The sequence below is a fragment of the Dipodomys spectabilis genome, unplaced genomic scaffold (genome assembly GCF_019054845.1).
Source record: "Dipodomys spectabilis isolate Male_0828 unplaced genomic scaffold, ASM1905484v1 ptg000266l, whole genome shotgun sequence".
In the NCBI taxonomy this organism is placed as follows: Eukaryota; Metazoa; Chordata; class Mammalia; order Rodentia; family Heteromyidae; genus Dipodomys; species Dipodomys spectabilis.
In genome coordinates, this window is record NW_024870943.1 from 3,960,763 (window position 1) to 3,987,192 (window position 26,430).

The following is a 26,430-nucleotide window of genomic DNA, read 5'->3' on the forward strand; positions in this document are numbered from 1 at the left end:
GAGGAAGTGAAGACCAGAAAATGGTGGTGATCCAACTCTGCTCACCTCATCCTTGCTGTTTGTAGGATGACAGAAACACCACAGCGGCCTGGAGACAGTGTCTCAGGCCTATCATTCTACTATTCAGGATGCTAACATCTGAGGATACAGGTTCAAAGCTAGCCCTGGCAGGAACGTCAATGAGACTATAATATCTAATTGACCACCAAAGGACCTAGAGTGGAGCTGTGGGGATGAACACAAAACAAGTTACTCAAATTCAGATATGCTGCAATTTTAAAACATTGACGTTTTGAAGTCTTACTGAATGTGCCTTTCTTTGTGTGTGTGTGTGTGTGTATGTGTGTAAAAGTGTGTTTTTGGGAGTTTTGTTGCTTAAAATATAATTGTTGAGATAAAGAATGTATTTTCTGGTCTTTGGAGGTGGCTCAGTGTTAGAGTGCTTGCCTTGCATGCAGGAGGCCCTGAGTTCAATTCCTCAGCACCACATAAACAGAAAAATCCCGAAGTGGTGCTGTGGCTCAATGGTACAGTGCTCACCTGGAGCTGAAGAGGTGAGGAACAATGCCCAGGCCCAGAGTTCAAGACCCACGACTGACCAAAAAGACAGTATTTTCTGTACATTATTAAAATGAACAACTTGTTTCTATTTTTATGAATACAGCGACTAGCGATTTCATTTCACCCTTACATTTTATTTCTACTATCAGTGCTGTTTGTTAAAAGAAATTATATTAAATCATCCTATGAATACTTGTCAGCCAATGAAGAAGCAGGATCCAGTCAATGACAAGTCAGTAGACAGCCAATGAGGGAGCAGGATACATCCAATACAAAGCAGGATGCAGCCAATTAGAAAGGGTACAGCCAAGGACAAAGCAAGATATAGGCCATGACACCTGTATTTAGATCCTACAGCCTCCATGATTCTACACTGTGACAAGCAGCATGGCACTGGGACACAATGGAGAACATCAGTGTTCAGGATTCAGGCAACAAATTGGATAACACTGTGGAGAGACTATGGCTCTGGGTATACAGGTGTAACCATGGGATTTTCTGGAGAGTGTCCTAAGAGACGGGGCCTACTTCTCTACTTTAGAGGCCATTGCACATTGGTTAGTTCTTTTTCCTTTTTTTGCTCAGAGACCAGGACTCCAACTTGGTATGTGACACACTTGCTCATTGGCTGATACACTGACAGCCTAGAATCCCACCATTGGACATTGGGCCTAATTGGAAATGTATTTCCATTGCTATTTCCTGTTTATAAGGCTCTATACTGGCTGGGACAATGGCTTAGTAGTAGAGTGCTGGCCTAGCATGCATGAAGCCCTGGGTTTGATTCCTCGTGCCACATACACAGAAAAAGGCAGAAGTGACACTGTGGCTCAAGTGGTAGAGCACTAGCCTTGAGCAAAAGAAGCTCAGGGACAGTACCCAGGCCCGGAGTTCAAGCCCCAGCTGAAGCTTGGTCTTTATAAATCCTGTGCAGATCACAGTGTGGTGGTGGGATGTCCCATTCTGGTTTTGTCTGTTTGGGGATCTAAAGGCTTCTTGTATCTGAGTGGACTATAATTTGGATGTTCAGGAATTTCTCTGCTATGATTCTGAACTGAATCTGATATATTTTTCATTGGACTTTCTTTCCTTTGATTGGAATTATGTTTTGTATTTTGGTTTTTGTTTTTGTTGTTGTTTTGGTTTTTTTTTTTTGCTGGTCATGGAGCCTGAACTCTGGGCTGGACACTGTCCCTCAGCTCTTCAGCTCAAGGTAAGCACTCTATCACTTGGGCCACAGCACCACTTCCAGCTTTTTTCTTTTTGCTTATGTGTTGCTGGGGAATCAAACTCAGGGCCTCATGCACGCTACGCAAGTACCCTATCACTGAGCCACCTTCCCAGCCCCTTTGGTTGGAATTAATACAGCTTTTTGTTTGTGGATTCCATGAATCCCTCTATTAATCTTTGGTTAGCCTCATCATGCTCAAGTATAGCCTCATGCAGGCTTTCAGTCTTTTCATTCAGCATGTTTACAAGTAGTGTTTGTAGAGCTTGAGAACTGTCCTCTAGGTTTTTCATTGATTGCTCTGTTGCCTATTTATTTTGAGTAGGAGTTGAGGTTCCTGGACTTGCCTTTTTTCTTGTGTTTCTATGGCTAGTTCTGCCCATTTAAAAATGAGAGCAAATCCAGTACCACACCAGGAAACATTTTAAGACAAAAACCAACCCAGAACCTGTAGCTGCAGAGACTTTAAAGATTAACAAACATTGGCAGGTATTTTAACTCTATCTTTCCTTTTAGGATATGAAAGCATTTCCAATACCTCCACAGAACACACTCTTAAGACAGAAACCAATCCCATTCCCTGTATTTGTACAGATTTTAGAGGTTCGAAATAGGAGATAGGTGTTCTCCTATTGACCTCTCCCTTTCTTTGTTTAGGGAGTGGTATTGTTCTTTCACTTTGACACTGTCACAATGGATACAGATAGAGTCTAGATCTACCCAATCAAATAGGGATCAGTGGACTAAAACAAAGGAATAAGTAGTGAAGGACCAGAAATAAAGGAAAATGAGTTCAGGTGAATTAGAAGATTGAGAGATATAAAGAAAAATGAAGGAGGAGAAAGTAAGAGTAGAGGGATGTAGTGAAGGAAAGGAACAGACAGAAGAAAGCTAAGACCTAAATTCAGAGAAAGAAAAAAATAAGAAAAACAAAGGAAGAAATAAAGATATTTGAAAATGCATTTATGTTTTCCTTCTCAGGCCTTTCCCAGCTCTCAGAGCTCTTTTTCCCAGCTCTATCTCTTTCCCACCTCTTTCCCAGCTCTTTCTCACTTCTTTTCCCAGCTCTCTCTCATAGGTCTTTTCCACCCCGTTCTCATCCATGAGGAATGCCAACCTGACCTGGTCCCAGCAGGTCTACTACATAAACCTACCCCTTACGTGAAAAAATATGTATATATGTACAAAGTAATAATTCTAAAATTAAAAATCATAAAATGCAGCAATAGATATTTGCTCAAGATATAGCCTAAATTAAGTATACACACAATTAAGAAGGAAGCCTAGTAATCACCATTGGCTCTTTAGGAATAAACAGCAATGAAGAAGAAAAATGGGGCAAAATATTTAAATAAAATTAAAATAGAAAAAATAAAAATTACATTTAGAAAACAATTCTTCAATTTATTTGTGTCTCACCTATTTCTGCTACTCCGTCTCCTGATGGAGCCTTTGATTTCCTTGAAGTGATTGGTTTTCCTTATGGCTTAGTTATTTTCTCAAATCAGTTTGAGCAAACAGAAAAAAGTTCTGCCTTGCAACCTTGGCAGTCTTGTATCCCTCCTCTCAGACTAACTCAGTGGGAGAGGGGATCAGCTTTGTGTAGGATGCAGGAAGGAGGTGGCTGGTTTCTGCAGGTTGGAGTCTCTGCAAGTGAGCTCGTGTGTGGGTGGGGTTGTGGCATGTCTGGAATCAGTAACTTTTCCCAGTTTGTCTAGCTCTTGAGATTCTTTTTTGGCCCAGCTTGGAGCCACTCTCAGTTTTGTAGTGTATCCTGTGAGATTGTATAGACTTTAGGATTTTTAATTCCTACAGGGGCTAAGCTCTGAGGGTAGCTGCTATATGACTGGAATGTCTTTGTTCACTGCCAAGGGGCGGGGCTGACCTTCTCTTCCAACCCTGGCAAAGTTGTCCCTTCCTGGGAAGAGCTACCTCCTCCTGGGCAGGGCAACCTTCTCCTAGGTGGAGCTTACTATCACTGATCAGATTCCTTTGTCCTGTTGAAAATGATACCACAGTTGCAGCTTCTCTGGCCCAAGTTATCTACTCGCTGCTCTGACAGGCTCTATTGCAGTATCAAAGATGGTGTTCTTTTGGAGTGTTGGGGGAGAGCTACTTTCCAGATGTTGTTCTGTGAGATGACGTGAAGATGGTTTTTGGGTGTATACATACTTTCCCAGTTTTTTGGACCGTCTACGATCCATGGCAACAGGATGTGCATTTCCACTCCCAATAATTCAGTTCGCACTGGAGATGAGTGAAAAGCCACACCTACTCTGTCTCTGGTGTCTCCAACCTGGGCTCAAATGGGCTTTCTTAAGCAGGCTGCCTGAATTTTTCCTCTCTGGCTAAAATCTCTTTATAGGTTTTGAAAGTAGTCCTTTTGGATTTCTTGGATGTGCAGGATATAGCCAATAGCAAAGCAAGATAAAAATCAATGAGGCAGTAGGATGCAGGCAATGAGAAAGGACACAGGCAGTGACAAATCAGGATACAGTCCATGAGGAAGCTGGATGCAGCCACTGACAGGTTAGGATGTAGCCAATGATGAAGGATGAAGCCAATGACATAGCAGGATGCAGTCGACAAAAGATACAGACAATCGTTGTATGAATAGTGAAGATCTTCTCCCAATCTGTAGGCTTTCTATTGATCTTGCTAGCTATGTCCTTTGCCATGGAGAAGCTCTGCAACTTCATGCAATCCCATTTGTCCAACGTTTCTTTGATTTGTTGTGTTTCCGTGTCTCTATTAAGAAAATTTTGGCCTGCTCCAAGGAGACCTAGGGTTTCTCCTATTCCATCCTGTAATGTTTTCAGAGTGTCTGCTTTGACTCCGAGGTCGTTGATCCATTTGGAGTTGATTCGGGTGCAGGGTGATAGATAAGGATCTAGCTTAATTTTCTACAAGTAGTTAACCAAAGAAACAAAGAAACAACTACCCAATAAATAAATGGGCTAAAGACTTAAAGAGAAACTTCTCTGAAGAAGAAAGAAGGATGGCCAATAGACACATGAAGAAATGCTCAACCTCCCTAGCCATAAAAGAAATGCAAATCAAAACAACATTAATATACCACCTCATTCCAGTTAGAATGGCAAAAATCAAGAATTTTCATAACAACAGATGCTGGAGGTGATGTGGACAGAAGGGAACCTTACTTCATTGTGGCTGAGAGTGTTAACATGTTCAACCATTTTTGAAAATAGTATGGAGGTTCCTCAAAAGACTCCACATAGAGCTCCCGTATGACCCAGCAATCCCACTTTTCGGCATTTACCCAAATGTTTACAAACAAGACCACACTAAATCTACCAGCACAACTATGTTTACTGCAGCATTATTTACTATAGCTAAGATATGGAACCAACCCAGATGCCCCTCAGTAGATGAATGGATCAATAAAATGTGGTGTATATACACAATGGAATTCTATGCCTCCATCAGAAAGAATGACATTGCCCAATTTGTTAGGAAATGGAGAGATTTGGAAAAAATTATATTAAGTGAAGTAAGCCAAGCCCAAAGAAACATAAGTCGCATGGTTTCCCTTATTTGCAATATCTAGTATATGTATGAGTCAAGCAGAGAAGGTCACATAAGGTGATGTTAGGAAAATGAACCCTAAGATATATATTTAAGTGTTTTTTTTCTCTCATGCATTTGTTTCTAAGGCATTTATAAGATTATTTCAAAGCCATGCTAAGATAATAGCAGGCTAAATACAATGCTTAATTGAGCCTGTAGGAGGTGTGTGAAAATATTTTCATATCTTATATATTTGCCACACTCCTCCTTTGAAGCTTATTTTGATTCTTTACCCAGTAATTTCACCCTCTTTGGAATTTCTTTTCCAGAAGAGTTGAAATTGAAAAGTTAATACAGTGCTAAAGAAATTTTTCTGGTACTGGAGTTTGAACTACCTTACCTTTCTAGCGAACTATGGATAAAATGTGTTTCGAAATAGGATTTTTGTACTGAGAACTGTTGGCTCATGTCTGCAATCCTACCAACTCAGGAATTTGAGATCTGAGGATGGCAATTAAAAGCCAGCCATGGCAGGAAAGTCTGCAAGACTTAATTTTCAAATAAACCACCATGAAGATGGAGGTATAGCTGTTAGCCTTGAACAACAACAAAAGTAAACCCCAGGGATAGCTTTTAGGATGTGAGATGAAGCCCCAGGGATTCATGAACACACACACACACACACACACACACACACACACACACACACACACACACACACTACAATCTGATGACCTAGAAAACTCCTTATACCGTGCAAATTTCTGTGTACCACAGGCCCACAGTTCTCCTAGCGAAGACATTAGGACCCATGTTGTGAGCCAGGATTTCTTTTCTATAATCTCATCCATTTCTGTCCTCTAAGATCCTCAGGAGCCCTTGGGATTCCATTCCACAAGAGCCAACCATGGGCCTGAAACTGATTTTCATCTTCCTCATATTCTTCCTGAAGAACCATTTAGAATGGATCAATAATCTAATGCACTGATTTTTTATTCTGGTATCAACTGTCTGGATACTCTATGCATCAACATCACAATGCCATTCACAATGTTCTCCGGTGAATCAATATGGGGGCTTTTCCTCATAACCCAGCTGTGCATTGGTGTCATGGGGAACTCCCTGCTATCCATGTTCTATCTGTACATGTTTTGATTCCAACATCATCTGACCAAGCTCATTGATGCCATCTTCTTGCACCTGACTGTGGTCAACATCCTGAACCTCACCTTCACAATGTTGCCAGACATCATGACATCCTTGTGAGATCGTCGTTTTCTGGACAATGTGGGCTTCAAGGCGGTGGTGTACCACTTCAGAGTCACCCAGGCTCTTTCTATTTCCACCAACTTCCTCCAGTCCATGTGGCTTAAATCTAAGTCTTCAGTGTGGATTTTCCCTTCTTTCCTCTTCTTCTGGGTTGCCAATAATGCTCGTCTATGTCCTGGTCATTAAGGTTGTGAAAGCCAAAAGCAATTTTACTCTTGCCGGTTCTGGATTTTCCAATGTATATTGTCATACTCAGCAGATAGAAGACAATAGATTATGATCTTGCATCTCTGTCTTCTTATTTGGAGATCTTGTGTTTGTAATCCTCATGATCATCAGCAGCCTGTATGTACCGACACCACAAGACAGCCTGGCACCTCCATAGTCCCAGGCTTGCCTGGCAACCAGCACCTGAGAACAAAGCCACCCACATCATCCTGCTGTTGGTCAGTGGTTTCATGTTCTTCTATTGCTCCAACAACATCATGGACTTTTATTACTTTTACACCGCAGTGAAAATTCCAACACTGGAAGTGATCGTTTGTATTTTATCATCAGGCTACCTAGCCATGTTTTTTTTCTTCTCTACAAAGAATAAAAAAATTCTTTCCAAATGTGCACTTCCCCTTTCATTGATGGGAAGTACCAGTTGTCATAAAACATTTAATGGCTAATTAGACAGCCAGAATGTGTGCTCTAAAGCAGTGAAGTTCTTAGTAATGTACATGGGGAATAAAACTGTGTGTATAAACTGTGTTTATTGAGCACTTTAGGCATGCAGTAATTCTTAAACTTTGAGGGAGTATGTTTTCCCAAACATTTTATATTTATATCCCCTGTTGTTGCTGTATTTGAGATTGGTGCCATAGTATTGCATATACATTTATTTGAATTAGGGAAGGGGAGGGAACAACAGGATGGTGAGATAATGGACAAGGGCTGAGCCAATGCAGCATCAATATACAGAAGACAATATGTTGGAAATAATCAGTACAAATTTTCAGGGGTGAGGAGAAAGGAGCGAGGGGGATAGAAAGTAGGAGGAAAAGGAGCGAAAGTGTAACAAGTTTGTCAAAAAATGTATTTATTACCTTACTGATGTAACCGTAACCCCTCTGTACATTACCTTGAAAAAATATATATGTTGTTTGTTGTTGTTTTTTTTTTTGTCCATCACAGGGCCTGAACTCTGGGCCTGGGCACTGTCCCTCAGCTCTTCAGTTCAAGGCTAGCGCTCTACTACTTGAGCAACAGGGGCACTTCCTGCTATTTCTGCTTATGTGGTGCTGAGGAATCAAACTCTGGACCTCATGCATGCAAGGAAAGCACTACCACTAAGCCACCTTCCCAGTCCTTGACAATAATTTCTTTAAGTTTTTTTTTTCATTTTTATCCTTTCATGGGTCTTGAACTCTGACCCTTGGCGCTGTCCCTCAACTCTTCAGCTCAAGGCGAGCACTCTACCATTTGAGCTACAGCACTACTTCTGGTTTTCTGGTGGTTAATTGGAGATTAGAGTCTCACATCCTTTCCTGCATTGGCTGGCTTTGAACCTCCTGCATGGACTGGCTTTGAACCTTGATCCTCAGATCTCAGTCTCCTGAGTAGCTAGTGTTACAGGCGTGAGCCACCAGTGCCCAGCTCAAAAAAAAAGTTTCATATTGCTTAGTTGCTTAAACTACTATTGGTGGGGGGCTGAAATGTGGCATAGTGGTAGAGTGCTTGCCTAGCATGCATGAAGCCTTGGGTTCAATTCCTCAGAACCACATACACAGAAAAAGTCAGAAGTGGTGTAGTGGCTCAAGTGGTAGAGTGCTAGCCTTGAGCCAAATAAGCTCAGGAACAAGCCAGGCATTGGTGGCTCACGTCTGTAATCCTTCCTACTCACGAGGCTGAGATCTAAGAATCGAAGTTCCATGCCAGCCCAGGCAGGAAACTCCATGAGACTCATCTCCAATAAACCACTGAGAAAATTGTAAGTGGCACTGAGGTTCAAGTGGTAGAGTGCTTGTTGTGAGCTGAAGAGCTTAGGAACAGTGAACAGGTCCTGAGTTCAAGACCCAGAACTGCCCCCCTCCAAAAAAAGATAATTAGTAGGATAAAAGAAATACGTTTCCTGTACACTATGAAAATGAAAAATAATTTCTCTTCTTTTAATAAAGACAACATCTAGACAGTCTCTTTCTACCTTGCTTTCCCTTCCTAATAACAGTGCTGTTCGTTATATGGAATTTTATTAAATCACTCTAAGAATGCTGGTTCTCCAATGACAGAGCAGCATCTAGCCACCGAGGAAACAGCATGTGGCCAAAGGACACAGTCATGAATCACAAGTGATTCATGCCCATAATCCTAGCTAGTCAGAAGGCACCTCTGTTCTCAGGCACCCTGGGAAGAAAAGTTAGTAAGACCCTTACTTCAACTAATCACAGGAAAAGCCAGAAATAGTGCTATGGCTCAAGTGGTAGAGTGCTAGCCTTGAACAAAAGAAGCCCAGGGACAGTGCCCAGGCCCTGAGTTCAAGCCGCAGGTTAGGCAAAAAAAAAGTGGATCGTGCAGCCAATGACAAGGAAAATTGTAACCAGTGACAAAGCAGGAGGCAACCAATGACAATCAGGATGCAGTCAACGCAGAGGTGTGATTACGCGATGACCCATATTCTTCCATCCTGTGATCTCTATGACTCTACTCTTTGACAAGCATAGCACAATGGAGATCAGTGTTCTGATTTAGACAACAAAGGAAACCTTCCAAGATAGGGCCGTGGAGAGAGTAAGTCCCTGCAGGTCCCATCGTCCATCACCACTGGACTTTCTGGAGAAGTGTCATGAGGAAAAGGGGTGCTGTTCAGTCTGGAGCCATAGGATATTGGGTATTCTATTCTATTCTATTTTTTGGTCAGAGAACAGGACTGGAATTCAGTATCTGGCGCTTTCGCACATTATCTGATGCTCCACAAGTCCCCTATCCTGCCCCTGGACACTCAACCTAGTTATACTCCCCCGGTTATACTTCCTGTTCACGGTCGCTATACACAGTTGGCTCTCCTGATAGTGTGTATTGATTATAGTTTAGACCTTAATATTTATTGTTTGTGTGTGTTTAGCCAATTTGCATCTTTAGAGGGAAATCCATTTGATTATCATATGTGAGCTTTACATTTCCTTACTGTTTTCTATTTTACTTGACACTGACAGTGTTCTTACCCTGTTTTGATAGCAGGGAAATTCTGTTTTCATCACCTGAGTTCTCTAGAGTCTACTCTCTGTTATGAAATTGTTGGAGGAGCCTCTTCATTAAGGATTTGAGGTTTTTGTTTGAGTTTTCTTTGTCATTGTGCTGGTCCTGGGCTGGAAGGGAAAACCAAGTTTGTGTGCCGGAGCTTTTGCACATGAACAATATAATAATTTTTTAATATTATTTTATTATAAAGATGTTGTAAACAGGGGTTATGGTTAAGTGAGTAAGGTAATGAATAAATTTCTTGCTGAGCATTATTTTAATAATTATTTTAAATTATAGTCACTTAAAAATAAAATAAACAGGCTGGGAAGGTGGCTCAGTGGTAGAGTGCTTGCTTTGCATGCCTGAGGCCCTGGGTTCGATTCCTCAGCACCACATAAGCAAAAAGAAAAAAGCCGGAAGTGGCGCTGTGGCTCAAGTGGTAGAGCGCTAGCCTTGAGCTGAAGAGCTGAGGGACAGCCCCCAGGCCCAGAGTTCAGGCCCCACGACCAGACCTCCCCCCCCAAAAAAATAAAATAAACAGGCTGGGAATGTGGCTTAGTGATAGAGTGCTTGCCTGGCATGCTTGAAGCCCCGGGTTTCATTCCTCAGTACCACATACACAGAAAAAGCTGCAAGTGGCACTGTGGCTCAAGTAGTACAGCTCTAGCCTTGGGCATACAGAGGCTTGGGGACAGTGCCCCAGCACTGAGTTCAAGACCTAGGACAGGCAAAAAATTTTAGAATAATAAAATAGTCTTTCCCATAGTAAAAACCAAAGCCAGACACATTCATGACTGAAGTAAAAACCAAAGCCAGACACATTCATAACTGAAGACCGTCGAAGCTTTCAGAAGGAACAAACACCAATGCTTTTCAAACTCCAAAGGAGAGGACCTCCACAAGTATGTTATGATACAAAGGGGAAGAAAGATGACATTGATCAAGTGTCATCATATTCTTATACTGCTTTGTGGAAAGGCAACTCCACTGTACAACTACTTAAAGATTAAAAAATAAAACTAAATAAATAAACCAAATATGTACAAATCAACAATATTTCACATAAAGAGATAAGACTGATTGCCTCTCCAGTGGGGACATCAGATTGACGTCCTGTGAACAAGGCCATCCAGACAGCAAGTGATACTGATTGACAGCCACTGGGAGAAGCCTCATTACCCTGATATGGTACATAGTCGAGGCTGGACACAGGCAGCCTATCCACAATGCCAGACTGCCTCCAGGAAGCTGTGCCGCGTGAATGAGCATTGCAAAACTCTCAGCCTTGTGAAGAGCATGGGGTAGGAAGAAGTAAGAAGACTTCATCATCCTCTTACCCCAACCTTACAACATTGCCTGCTATACATGTTGAGATTTGAAACTGGGTTGCAATAATGTTTCCTGAATGGAACGTATAAACTTCAATGTTTTCTAGTTTGACTTCATCTGCAGTAACCCAGGAAAGGGGTAACCTTTTTTTTTATTTATAAGGTATTGATGGAGCTACAGATGTGATTTATGTATGTATGTATGTATGTGTATATGTTTATTTCATTATAAGTTGCCTGTCTTGTGGCTTGAATCAGGGCCTGGGCACTGTCCCTGAGTTTTTGTGCTCAAGGCTAGGACTCTATTACATAAGCCACAGCTCCACTTCCAGCTTCTTTGGTAATTTATGAGAGATAAGAGTGTCACAGACATTTGAACTCTGTTGGCTTCAGATCATGATCCTCATGTCTCAGCTTCCTGAGTACTTAGGATATAGGAGAGAGCCACTGATGCCAATTTACAGATGTTTTTTTTTCTTTTCTTTTTTCTTTTTTGTCAGTCGTGGAGCTTGAACTCTGGGCCTGGGCACTGTCTCTAAGCTCCTCCGCTCAAAGCAAGCACTCTACCACTTGAGCCACAGCACCACTTCCAGTGTCCTGGTAGTTAATCGGAGATAGGAGTCTCACAAACTCTCCTGCCCAGACTGGCTTTAAACCGTGATCCTCAGATCTCAGCCTCCTGAGTAGCTAGGATTACAGGTGTAAGCCACTGGTGACCTGCTCAGATTTTTTCTTATAGCTTATCAATTCTGTGAAACGACAGATGTTAGAATTGCGCTCTTCCCAGTTTTTATCATTTTAATTTTCAGTATTATTTTGTATTTTTATTATAAAGCTAATATACAGGGTTACTATTTCATAACTCAAAAAATGAGGATAAATATCTGTCTGTTGTAAGGCTTTCATTCAGGGTACACATGCTGTCTCTGAGATTTTAAGTTCCAGGCTGCGCTCTGCTTCTTAGAGCCACAGTGCATCTTCCACAGTACATTTCTTTTTGGGTCATGTCAACCCTACCTGTGCCTTTCCCAGTTTTTCCATCCTGTCCTACCCACAAGTTATGTAGTTCCTTCACCATATGATGTCTTCTGAGTACCACTGATGCATTCGTTCACCCTTTAACTGTCATAATGACCACCAGACTCTCCAAACAGCAAGTGACTTTATTCCTCCAACCTCAATGGAAAAATTTCAGTACCAACAGATAAAATGCTAGGGAAATCATAGATTTTTTTAACATGATAATGATAACAAGATCTCTGCATGATCAAAACATTCATCGTTCACATGTAGTGAATGTATTGCATGGTAGATTTCCTAGGTCTCTTGCTATATATTGCTCACTTCCAGTGATCACTGCATAGAGGAATTAGGTGAGCTGAAGCCTACTTTGAATCTTAGTCTCCTGTTCCATTGCCCCAGTGTTTTATCATAGTGCAAGAGTGGTTTGTGTAGATTTTTCTGTCATTTCCCTCCATAAATACCCTGGCATTTCATCTCTGGAGTCACATGATAATGACTGCATTTCATATCAAGGTATGCTAAAATAGAACCATGGTCAGCACAATGCTTCATTGAGTTTTCAGGGAGTGTGTGAAACCATGTTCACACCTGGTATAATTGGCCCACTCCTCTTTTGAAGCTTAGTTTATAAACATTTTACCCAGAAATTTTCCCCAGTTTATAATTTTTCCACAGGAAGCATCCCACCTGGAAATCTTCCTGGGATTGTAAACATTTCTTTGGGGATGCTGGAACTTGAACTAATAGTCTGTCCCTTACCTTTCTCATGCACTACTTATTAGATGTGTTTTCAAATGAGACATTGTAGCTGGACACTGGTAGCTCGCGCCAGTAATCCTAGCTACTCAGGGAGTTGAGATGTGAGGATCATGATATGAAGCCAACCCAGGCAGGAATGTCTCTGAGACTTATCGCCAATTAATCAGCATGAAGATGGAGATAAAGTTCTTAGCTTTGATCAAGAATAAAACACCACAAGGATATCATTCAAACACTGATATCAAGCTGCAAGAATTTCAAATACGTGTGCACAAGACCAGCGCACTCACACACACACACACACACACACACACACACACACACACACACACACACACAGGCACACAGCAAACATAATCTGGAGAGCAAAGAAAATATCTTATAATATGCAAATTTCTGTGTACCACAGACCCACAGTTCTCCTAGCAAAGGAACTAGGACCCGTGGTATGAGCCAGGGTCTCCCTCCTATAATCTCATCTGTTTCTGTACTCAAAGATCCTCTGGAACCTTTGAGATTCCATTCCGGAAGTGCCACTCTTGGGCCTGAAACTGATATTCATCATCCTCATAATCTTCCTGAAGAACCATTTAGAATAGATCGATAATCTAGTGCACTGATTTTTTCATTCTGGTATCAACTGTCTGGTTGCTCTATACATCAGACCTTACAATGCCATTCACAATGTTCTGGGGTGAATCAATATGGGGCTTTTCCTCATAGCCCAGCTGTGCATCAGTGTCATGGGGAACTCCCTGCTCTCCATGCTCTATCTGCACATGTTTTCATTCCAACATTATCTAAAGAAGCCCATCAATGCCATCTTCATACATCTGACTGTGGTCAACATCCTGAACCTCACCTTCACACTTGTGCCAAATAATGTGGCATCCTTTGGAGTCCAATGTTTTCTGGACAGTGTGGGCTGCAAAGCGCTGGTGTACCTCTTCAGAGTCACCCAGGGACTGTCCATCTGTACCACCTCACTCCTCAGTGCGTTTCACACCACCACCATCAGCTCCAACCTTGCTCAGTATGTGTGGCTTAAATCTAAGTCTTCAGTGTGGATTTTCCCTTCTTTCTTGTTCTTCTGGGTTGTCAATATGCTCATCTATGTCCCAGTCATTAAGGTTATGAAAGCCAAAATCAATTTCACTCTTGGTTCTGAGTTTTCCAATGTATATTGTCATACTCCACTGCTTGAAGACAATAGATCAGGGTATTAAATTTCTATCTTATTATTTCGAGATTTTGTGTTTGTAATCCTCATGATCATCACCAGCCTCTACATGGTGAGGCTTCTATACCAACACCACGAGATAGCTCAGCACCTACATAGTTTTAGGCTTGCTATCCAGCCAGCACCCAAGAGCAAAGCCACCCACACCATCCTGCTGTTCGTCAGCTGTTTCATGTGTTTCTATTGCTTCAACATCACCAACTTCTATTACTTTTACACTGCAGTGAAAATCCCTACCCTGGAGGTGATGGTTTGTATTCTATCAGCATGCTACCCAACCATGTCCCCTTTTTTCTTCATGAAGAATAATAAAATGCTTTCCCCATGTGCCCTGTCTCTTCCATGGAGAACTATCAGTTGTCACCAAGCATTCAGTGGCTGATTGGACAGCTGAAATTTTTGTTCAAAAGCAGAGGAAATTCTAGTAATGTACATGGAAGCAACTATGTGGGTATTGAGCACTTGAAGTGCTGTTCAAATTTAGATATGCTGTAACTTTCAAACACTGAGGTACCTTTCAAACCACTGAGGTACTAAGGTGTGTGTCTTGGTGGGGGGATGTTACAAAAAGTTTTGTCTTATTTAGTTGCTTAAAATACTATTGGTGGGATGAAATGAATACATTTTCTGTACACTATTAAAAGTAAAAAGGTATTTCTACCTGCATAAAATCAGCTGCTACACTGTCCATTTCTTCCTTACATTCTAATTCTACTAACAGTGCTGTTTGTTACAAGGAATTTTATTAGATCATCCTATGAATGTTGGTCATACAATGACAAAGCAGCATCCAGCCAGTGAGGAAGAGGGATACAGCCAATGACAAACCAGGATGTAGTCCGTGAGAAAGCATAGAGCCATAGCCAGGCATGGGTGACTCATGCCTAAAATCCCAGCTGCTCAGGAATCTCAGCTCTGAGCTCTGAGGACCATCATTCTAAACCACTCTGGGCAGGAAAGTCAGTGAGACTCTTAGCTCAATTACTCACAGAAAAAACTCTCAGTGGTTCTGTGGTAGAATGTTAGTGTTGAAGAAAATTCAATTTCATGAAGGATCTTTTTCTATCCTTGCACACCTAAGTTGGATTTTTCTTTGCCTGCAAATGAGTTTCTGGGAGACAACAAATGGTTGAGTTTGGTTCCCCGTTCTCCGCTTTTCTTTTTCCTGCTTATGTGGTGCTGAGGAATCAAACCCAGGGCCTCATGCATGCAAGGCAAGTACTGAGCCACCTTCCCAGCCCTTGAGTCTTGTTTTTTGGTCCATCTGTGGCTCTATATCCTTTGGTTGAGCAATTGAGCCCATCAATACTTGTTACTCTGGGTCCAGGGCTCTGAGAATCAAAGTTCAATAACCAACTGCATCCTGAAGTTTACTTTTCGATGAGTTTGACTTGGAAAAAAAACACGTCTTCAAATGACAAATGTGTTCTTCTAATTAATAAATTAGTGTTTGCTCCTTGACCCCAGGGAGAGTGGTTTGCAGCTCCTGTGGGAAGATTTGATGGATGCCCAGTAAACAATGCCAGCCAGGCAGCAGATGATGCTGATTGATGTCCAGACATCAATGATGAGAAGCCTCCTTATCCCAATCCTTCTCGATAGTGGAGCCTGTCCAGACTCAGCCTTTCCAGGAAGCCAGAATGCCTCAAGGAAGCTGGGCCTTGTGAGCCAGCTCTCAGCCCTGAGGAGACCACAAGGTAGGAAGAGGTCAGAAAACTTTTCACGATCCCATTTCCCCTGGCTATTGTCTGCTATAGGTGTTGTGATTTGAAATGAAGTTACACAAATGCTTTCATCCGGGAACATAGAAACCTAACTGGGACTGACTCTCTGCAGTGACCTGGAAAGCCCTAAAAATATTTTACTCATATCTTAGAGAGTGATCTACAGATGTCATTTGTTTGTTTGTTGGTTTATGTTGGTCCTGGGTCTTGAAGTCCGGCCCTGGGCACTGTCCCCGTGCTGTCATGCTCAAATCTTGGACTCTACAACATGAGCCCCAGTTCTACTTCCAGCTTATGTTATAGTTTATTGGAAATAAGAGTCTCACAGTCTTCACTACCAAGTTGGGCTTCCAACCTTGATCCCGAGATCTAACCCTCCTGAATAACTAGGATCACAGGTGTGAACCTTCCACACCCAGCTGCATTTCTGATGTCTTTCTTATATCTTATAGATTCTGTGAATGACAGAAATTAGTATTTCATTCTTCCCTATTTATATTATTTGAATTATATAATTTGAATTGTTATTTTATATATATAGTCAGTCATGGGGCTTGAACTCTGGGCCTGGGCACTGTCCCTCAGCTCTTCAGCTCAAGGCAAGCAATCTACCACATGAGCCACAGGACACTTCTGGTTTTCTGAGTGGTTTATTTGAGATAAAAGTCTTACAGATTTTCATGACCCGGCTGGCTTTGAACCTCACTCCTCAGATCTCTGCCTCCTGAGTAGGGTTACAGGTGTGAGCCACTGGTGTCAGGCTTCATTATTATTTTTTATTGTCATTATATATATAATGTACAGGCGGGTTATCATCTCACGACTCAGGTAATCAGTATATTTCTTTTTTGACAATGTTATCCCTTCCCTCCAAGTTTATTCATCCCATTACCACCCACAAATTTCATAGTCCACAGGTCTACTGAGTACCACTGTTACATTTGTTCACATTTTAATTTTCATAATGGACAATCAAACTGTCCAAACAGAAAGTCATTGTACTCATCCAACCTCAATGGAAAATTTTCAATACTAACCTGATGTTCTTACCTGGAGACCTGATATGTCTGGACATCATAGAGATTTTTTTTATCATGGCAACGATAACCTTACCATTTCTGTATGATAAAAATGTTTATCACTTATGTCTACTGAATCTATCGCATGGTCGATTTTCTGGAACTGTTGAGGGGCTCTGGCATTTTCCTCACTATTTTTCTTATCATCACTATAATGGGAAATGGGTGATGTTATCCCTAGTTTTAATCTTTATTAATTCCTCACAGTATTGATTTAATTAAATTAGGTTCTTTATAAAACATTGCAGAAGTCATAATGGTTAAATAACAATTTACCAAATTGTAGTTAATTGGTGCAGCTTGCTGAGCATGTTTTATAAAGAAAAGCAAATGCCAAAACCCTGTTAAAACTTATTGCAAGCAGCGTGCTGGTGGCTCACGCAGATAATCCTAGCTATTGAGGAGGCTGAGATCTGTGGATCATGGTTCAAAGCCAGCCCAGCAGAAAAATCCATGAGACTCTTATCTCCAAATAATCACCAGAAAACCAGAAGTGGTGCTGTGGCTCAAGCGGTAAAGTGCTCACCTTGAGCTGAAGAGTGCAAGGACAGCACCCAAGCCCAGAGTCAAGCCCCAGGACCAACCAAAAAAAAAGTTATTTCATTGCAGCCTAGGAGATAAGAGATTTGTTTCTCAGACACTTGAATCAAGCAAATAAAAACTAGTAGTTTCCCTCCCTCAGTAGAAATAGTCTGCTAAATAAAAACTTACGCAGTCTGTACACTGAGATTCCATAATTTGTCCTGTGATAACAGAGAGGTTTACCTTCTTCAGCTTCAGAGGTTGTTTTGGTCATTAAAAATTTAAATATCAAACCAGTACTTTTCAGCCACAGTATCTTCACTCTGAGATAATCTTCTTCACAATGTACTTAATATCCTCACGCTCAATTCTTAGACAACGCAATTTGAATACTAGATGCACACCACATGCCCTGGCTGCAAACTGCTTTTCTTGACAAGTATGAAGTGGTTCCTGGAGGTATGGTTAAGGCTGTATGACTGAATCATGCAGGTAAATATCACACAATTTTTTTTTTATCACATTGCAACCTTTGTTTCCAATTTAGTGACTGCTGCTAGGGGATTAGACAGCAACAATGACAACATTATTAGGTTTGTTTTGTTTTTAAACTATGATTTAGTAGCAACTTAAGTTCCCAATTTTAACCCCTGGGCAGTAAGATCCAAGTTTCCTTATTGGCACATTAACACCTAATAGTCAAGGGGTTAAATAACCAGCACCAAAGATAGGGCACTTCTGATTGTCGCATTTGGCAGAAGTGAAAGGAAAAGAAGTTGTGCTATGTGTTGAATAGATTGTGGGCAACAGAAAGAAGACACTAGGAGAGAGAAGTCTTCATAGTCTTGTACATATCCTCCATCACAACCATCATCATCTGCCAGATCATATTCCATGGTGGCCTTTAATCCCCCTCCAGGAACCAGACTGTCTTCTTTTTGGCTTTACTTTGCTTTTCTTGCTTCTGTGTTCTCACCACAAAGCACAGTCAATGAATTGGTCATCTTCTCCAAGTCATCAATTTCCAATGAAATTCACACATCTCAAAGTAAGGCTTTCAAAAACCTAGCATAATAGAATGACTTTTCATCCTGTGTAATATTATGTTTTAGTAACTTTCCTAATTCTGTGAGATCATTTCTTGAAGATGTGTTCATAGCATCTATCCCACAAACTATATCATTCACAACAAACGTTTCTTTTGCTAGTTCAAGTTCTGACTCTTCCTGTAGTTTCTGTAGCCGCAGTTTATCTGCCAATTGTTCTTCTGGTGTTAGCACTTGAGGTTCTTCAGCTCCTTCTCACTCATCTCTTTTTAGTTTCTTCTTGCCTTTTCTTCTGTTGTCGTTCTTTTTTCTTTTATTTTCTCCTCTATTTTTCTTTCTTTTTGAAATTTTTATTTCTGGTTTTACTTCTGCTTCTTCTTTTGATTCCTCCTCCTCCTCTTCCTCCTCCTCCTCCTTCTACTCCTCCTCCTCCTCCTCATCATCCCAGTTACCCTTGATGTCCTTGTTCTTGCCTTCCCATTGGTCCTCGCCTGCCAGGTGGCCAGCCTGTGGATGAGGGAGTGCGGGTGCCACCAAGAGGTGGGGTGGTGAGGTGAGTCACCAGGCTGGCTCTCCTTGGCCCATGGGGGCACGCTAGGACCATCCCTAGTTTGAATCTTAATCTCCTGTTCTGTTGCCTTAGTGTTTTATCATAGTGGGAGATTCATTTGTACATTGACTTAGTGTCAATTTGGGTTTTGTCTTTTACCTCTACAAATACATTTGTCTCCTGTCATTTTGGTTGTGTTATTTTGATTGCATTTTCTATCAAGGCAAGGCTCAAATAAAAGCAGAGTTAATGCAAGTCTCTCTGGAGTTTTTCGGAAAAGCAAGAAGGCATTTCCACTTCTGGTGTGTTTGGCAAACTCCTCCTTTGAAGCAGATTTTGATTCCTTACCCAGTAATTTCCCCCACTGTGGAATTTTACCATAGGAACTATTGCACTTCGAAACATTCCTAGGGTGCTATAAATTTTGTTTCTAGTGCTGGAGCTTGGACTCGGGACTTTTCCTTTGCTTTACCCTGTATTTGAGATAAGATATGTTTTAAAAATGAGAGGCTCTAACTGGGCACTAGAGGCTCACGCCTGTCACCCTAGCTACTCAGGAGGCTGAGATCTGAGGATCATTGTTCAAAGCCAGCCCAGGCAGGAAAGTCCATTATATGCTTACTTCCAATTATCCACCACAAAAACCAGAAGTGCTGCTGTGGCTCAAGTGGTACATTGTTAATCTTGAGCTGAGGAGCTGATGAACATTGCCCAATCCCAGATTTCAAGCCCTGTGACTGACAAAAAAAAAAGTTGAGGTTTGAAGGTTAGGATTCAAAGCCAGCCCATTCAGAAGAGTCTGTGAGACTTATCTGCAAAGAACCAGCATACCGTGGAAATGTAGCTATTAGTATTGAACAACACAGAAAAAAGTTCAGGGATAAAACTAAGGCCCTGAGATCAAGCCCCAGGATTTCACAGAGACACATACATACAAACACACACACACAGACACACACACAGACACACACACAGAGGCACACACACCAATCCGAAGAACAAAGGAATCTCCTTTCAACATGCAAATTTGTCACACAAACCCACAATTCCTCCTCACTGAGGAACTAGGAAGTATATCATGAATAACACGTTGCCATAATCATAGCCATTACTGTCCCCTAAGATCCTGAGGAAGTCTTGGGATCCTATTCCAGAAGGGCCACCCCAGGGCCTGAAAGAGAATTTCATCTTCTGCATATTCTCCCTGAAGCTCAATTTGGATTGGATCCACAACCAGTGCACTGATTTTACTCTCCTGTACCAACTGTCTGGCTGCTGTATATATCAAAACATCACAAAAACTATCAGTTATGTTCTGGGGTGAATCAATATGAAGGCTTTTCCTCATAGCCTTTGGTGTCATGGCGAGCTACCTGCCCTCCATGCTCTATACATGTTTTTATTCCAACGTCATCTAAAGAAGCCCAGCGATGCCATCTTCATGCATCTGACTATGATCAACTTGGCCTAACACCATGTTCACAATAGGGCCAGATATCATGGTGTCCTTCAGAGTCTAGCACTTTCTGGATGATGTGGGCTGCAAGGTGGTGGTGTACCTCTTCAGAGTCACCCAGGTGCTTTCCATCTGTACCACCTCGCTCCTCAATGCATTTCAGGCCATCACCATCAGCTCCAGCCATGCCCAGTGCATGTCGCTTAAATCTAAATCTTATGTGTGGATTTTCCCTTCTTTTCTCTTCTTCTGGGTTGTCCATATGCTCATGTAGGTCCCGTTCATTAAGGCTCTGAAAGCCCCAAATCATTTTACTGTTGTTGGTTCTGGGTTTTCCTATGCGTATTGTCATACTCGACAGAGAGAAGAAAATAGATCATGGCATCTTCTTATTCTGAGACCTTATGTTTGTAATCTTCATGCTCACCACCTGCCTCCACACCCCAAGAGAGCCATGTACCTTTACGGTCCCAGCATCGCTACCTAGCCATCAGCTAGCCATCGCTACCTAGCCTAGCCAAAGCCACCCACATCACCCTGCTGATCGTCAGCTGCTTCACGTGTTTCTGTTGCTCCAACAACATCGTGAATGTTTTTCCTTTTACACAGTAGAGAAAACACCAACATTGGACATGATCCTTTGTATTTTATCATGCTGCCCAATCGTGTCCCCTTGCTTCCTCATGAAGTATAATAAAATTCTTTCCAATGTATCACTTCCCTCTCATTGATGACAATTACCACTTGTCAGAAAGCATTCGGTGGCTGATTGGACAGCCAAAATCGATGTTCAAAAGCAGAGAAGATTCTAGTAATGTAGATGGGAAAAAAAATCTGTGTGAATATTGAGCACTTGAAGAGTAGTTTGACTGCAGATATGCCAGATTTTTTGTGTTTTTGTTTTTGTTTTTGCCAATCCTGGGGCTTGAACTCAGGGCCTGGGAACTGTCCCTTTTGCTCAAGGGTACCACTCTACCACTTGAGCCATAGCACCACTTCTAGTTTTTCTCCTTATGTGGTAGTGAGGAATCAAACGCAAGGCTTCATGCATGCTAGTCAAGCATTCTACCACTAAGCCACATAACGAGCGATATGCCGGAATTTTAATACATTGAAGATTTGAAGTCTTACTTGATGTAACTTTCTCTGTGTGTGTGTGTGTGTGTGTGTGTGTGTATGCACAAAAGTTTTATATTTTTTGTTTAAAATGTTATTGGTGCGTGAAATACATTTTCTGTACATTGCTAAAATTCATAACTTGTTTTTGTTTTTTTATATGTTTATTTATTTTTTATTTATTTATTTTCTTTGGGTCCGGTCATGGGGCCTAAACTCTGGGCCTGGGCACTGTCCCTCAGCTCTTCAGCTCAAGGTTAGCGCTCTACCACTTGAGCCACAGCGTCACTTCCGGCCTTTTTCTTTTTGCTTATGTGGTGCTGGGGAATTGAACTCAGGGCCTCAGGCATGCAAGGCAAGCGCTCTACCACTGAGCCACCTTCCTAGCCCCTTGTTTTTGTTTTTATAAAGACAGCTGCTGAACAATCCATTTCTTCCTTGCATTCTATTTCTACTAACAGTGCTGTTTGTTATAAGGAATTTTAGTAGGTCACCCTATGAATGCTAGTCATCCAGAGACAAACCAGGATCCAGCAGGATGCAACCTATGACAAAGCAGGAAGTATCCAGTGACAAAGGATACAGCCAGAACTAGGCACTGGTGGCTCAAATCTGTAATCCTAGCTACTCAGGAGGGTGAGATCTGAGGATTGCAATTCAAAGCCAGCATGGGCAGGAAAGTTTGTGAGAATCTTATCTCCAATTAGTCACAGAAAATACCAGGAGTGGTGCTGTGGATCAAGTGGTGGAATGCTAGTCTTGAGCAAAAGATGCTCAGGGACATTGCGCTGGCACAGAATACATTCCCCAGGACTGGCCAAAAAAAAAATCAATGGATACAGCCAATAAGAAAACAAGATTTAGTGAATGAAGAAGGATGCAGCCAATGGCCAAGCAGAATATAATCAATGGAAAAGGATTCCACCAATGGCAAAGCAGGATATTGTAGCCAATGACAGAACAGGATCTAGGCAATGACATATACTCCTGGATCTTCCAACTTCTGGTGGAGGCTATTCTGTGACAGGCAGCATAACAGTGGGACACAATTTGGAAGATGGGTGCTTCTAATTCAGAGAACAAACTGGACCTTCCAGGGTTGTGCTGTGGAGAGAGTAAGCCCCTGAGTATCCAGTTGTACCCCCTTTCTGTAGAAGTATCCTAAGGAACAGGGGCCCTGTCTAGTCTGGAGACCACTAGGGACTGGTTATTTTATTCTGTATTTTGGTCAGAGAATATAATTCTAACTCAGTACCAGACCCTTTTGCTCACTGGCTGAAGCTCTGCAAGTCTTCTGTCCTATCACAGGACATTGGACCTGGTTTGAGTCTATTTCCCCTATTATTTTCCTATTTATAAGTCTGTGTATTCCCTTGGCTCTCCTGTGAGTATTTTTCAATCCTTGGTTGTCTTCATGGATTTTATATTTCCTGTTTGTGTGAGCCAATTTGCACCCTTGAAGTGAAATCAACTTGCTCACCATGTGTGAAGTTTCTAATATGTTATCACGCACATTTCTGAGCCTTTCGTATGTGTGTTATCTCAAGTCCATTCATTAACCATTTTCTGAGTTCCTTGATACTCAGTCACCTTACCATGTTTTGGTAGCATGTTTTGCTTCTATAGGCTGAGTTCTCAAGAGTTCCCTCTCTTTTATGAAATTGTTGGAGGAGCATTTTCATTATGGATTTGTTTTTAGTTGTTGCTTTTGTTTCTTTGGTTTGTGCTGGTTCTGTGGCTTGAACTCAGGACATGGACTCTTTTCCTGAACTGTTCTTGCCATCTCTGGAGCCACATCTCCTTATCTGGGATTGTTGCTGGTTAATTGGAGATGAGAGTCTCAAGTATTTCCTGCCCAGGCTGGTTTTGAACTGTGATCCTTCTATTTCATCCTTCAAAGTTCTGGGACTGCAGGCATGAACACCAGTGTCCAGCTCCAATAAATTTTGTAGACATACTAGAATCTACCAAAAATGAGCAAGGAGTATACAAGTGATTTATGCAGAAGTGTAATGTGTGAGCAGACAGAGGTAGTGATAGTCCCCTCGAAAATGCAGAATGAATTGTGAACAAAAGCAGCACTGATATTCACTGCTATGTGGAAAATGAACAGTACAACTAGTGGGAAGCTTCAAGACTCATTATCATCATGTACAATTTTTGTTTGGTCGGTCGTGGGTCTTGAACTCTGGACCTGGGTGCTGTCCCTCAGGTTTCAGCTTAAGGGGAGAACTCTATCACTTGAGCCACAACGCCACTTCAGGTTTTCTGGTGGCTAACTGGAGAAAAGAGTCTTACGACTTTCCTTCCCTGGCTGGCTTTGAACCATGATCCTCAGATCTCAGCCTCCTGTGTAGCTGGGATTACAGGCCTGAGCCACTGGCGCTCGGCCATGTACAACTTTTTTGAACAACAATTCCTCTGCACAACCACTTATGGGTTAAAAAATAAATAAGACAAAACAAAATAAATATACACAAATCAATAATATAACTCTTAAAGAGACAGAGTCTGAAATCAAACTAACATCAACTGCACCCCTCAAGAGCATTTATAAAAGAGAACAGAAATAACATGATCATATCAATGCATGCACAAAAGCCCTGGGACAAAAGTCAACATCACTTCATAATAAAAGTGCCAAATAAACTAGGAAGAGAAGGGAGGGCGTGCTTCCACATCACAACGGCTCTATGTGATCATCTATAGTTCACCCTGTACTAAATGAGGAAAACTGAAAACGTCTGCATAAGGGAGAAAGGAGGCCATGTATGCTCTCCATCTCTGATTCCATTTACTTAGTGCCTGGACTTTCAACCAAAGCAATGTCAAAGAAACCAAAAGGATCAAAATAGACTCAAAAGAGAAATTAATCCTATTTGCAGATGCTATGATCCGGTATATAAAACATGAAAAACTCCTGTTTTTTGCTACATGAACTGTACTGGCAAAGCAGCAGGAAACAAACTAAATATATATTTATTGGAAGCTTTTCTATGCACAAAGAACAATCACTCTGAGTAGCAGTGATTATAACAATCTCACTGAAACTGCTCTCCAAGCTAATATCATAATCATCAGCCCCGTGCCAGTGGCTCACACTAGTCATCCTAGCTAGTAAGGTTTCTGAGATCTAAAAATCAAGGTTCAAAGGCAGCCTATGCAGGCTTGTATCCAATAAGCCACCAAAAAGCCAGAATTGGAACTGTTGCTCAAGTGGTAGGGGACCAGCTTTGAGCACAAATACTCAGAGACTGCATCCAGGTCCTGATTTGAAGCCTTAATACACACACACACACACACACACACACACACACACACACACACACACACACACACACACACACACACACACACGGGTTTCATACAAATGCATGTTAATTTCATTTCTCTCTCTCTCTCTTTTTTTTGTCAGTCATGGGACTTGAACTCTAGTCCTGGGTGCTGTCCCTCAGCTCTTCGGCTCAAGGCGAGCGCTCTACCACTTTAGCCACAGCACCACTTCCAGTTTTATGGTGTTTTATTGGCTATTGTCTGCTGTAGATGTTGTGATTTGAAATGAAGTTACACTAATGCTTTCATCCGGGAACACAGAAACCTAATTGGGACTGACTCTCTGCAGTAACCCTGGAAAGCCCTTAAAAAATTTTACTCATAACTTAGAGAGTGATCTACAGATGTCATTTGTTTGTTTGTTTATTTTGGTCCTGGGGCTTGATGTCAGGGCCTGGGCGTTGTCCCCGTGCTGTTGTGCTCAAATCTTGGACTCTACAACAGGAGCCCCAGTTCTACTTCCAGCTTGTGTTATAGTTTGTTGGAGATAAGAGTCTCACAGTCTTCACTACCAAGTTGGACTTCCAACCATGGTCTCCAGGTCTCACCCTCCTGAATCACTAGAATCTCGGGTGTTTGAGCCACCCACACCCAGCTCCCTATCAGATGTCTTTCTTATATCTTATAGATTCTGTGAATGATAGAAATTAATATTGTATTCTTCCCAATTTTTATCATTTTAATTGTCACTATATATATATAGTCGGTCGTGGGGCTTGAACTCTGGGCCTGGGCGCTGTCCCTCAGCTCTTCAGCTCAAGGCAGGCACTCTACCACTTGAGCCACAGGCCACTCCTGGTTTTCTGAGTGGTTTATTAGAGATAAGAGTCTTACAGATTTTCATGCCTGGGCTGGCTTTGAACCTTGCTCCTCAGATCTCTGCCTCCTGAGTAGGATTACAGGCATGAGCCAGTGGTGCCAGGCTTCATTATTATTTTTAATTGTCATTATAAATGTAATGTACAGACGGGTTACCATTTCACGACTCAGGTAATCAGTATATTTCTTTTTTGACAATGTTATTCCTTCCCTCCAAGGTTATTCATCCCATTACTACCCACAAATTACATAGTGCATTATCTACAGAGTCTACTGAATACCACTGTTACATTTGTTCACATTTTAATTTTCATAATGGACAATCAAACTGTCCAAACAAAAAGTCATTCTACTCATCCAACCACAATGGAAGTTTTTCAGTACTTACCTGACGTTCCTACCCAGAGATGTGATATGTCTGGACATCACAGAGCCTTTTTAAAAAATTTTTTTTAATTAATTTAATTTTATTTTATTTGTGAACATACTGTACAGAGGGGTTACAATTACATGGGCAGGATAATGCGTACATTTCTTACCAAGCATTGCAGCCTCCTCCTTTTTTTACCCTTCACATCCCTTCCTAGCCTCCCCGCCCCAATCCTCCCTGCTTTCCCCCCCACC

The 26,430-nt window shown here is 41.7% G+C and overlaps 1 pseudogene; it reads right to left on the reverse strand.

Annotated features, from left to right (window-relative positions):
• Positions 1-15,953: 15,953 nt before the first annotated feature.
• On the reverse strand, positions 15,954-20,445 carry LOC122125597 (annotated as a pseudogene).
• Between the last annotated feature and the right edge of the window lie 5,985 nt (positions 20,446-26,430).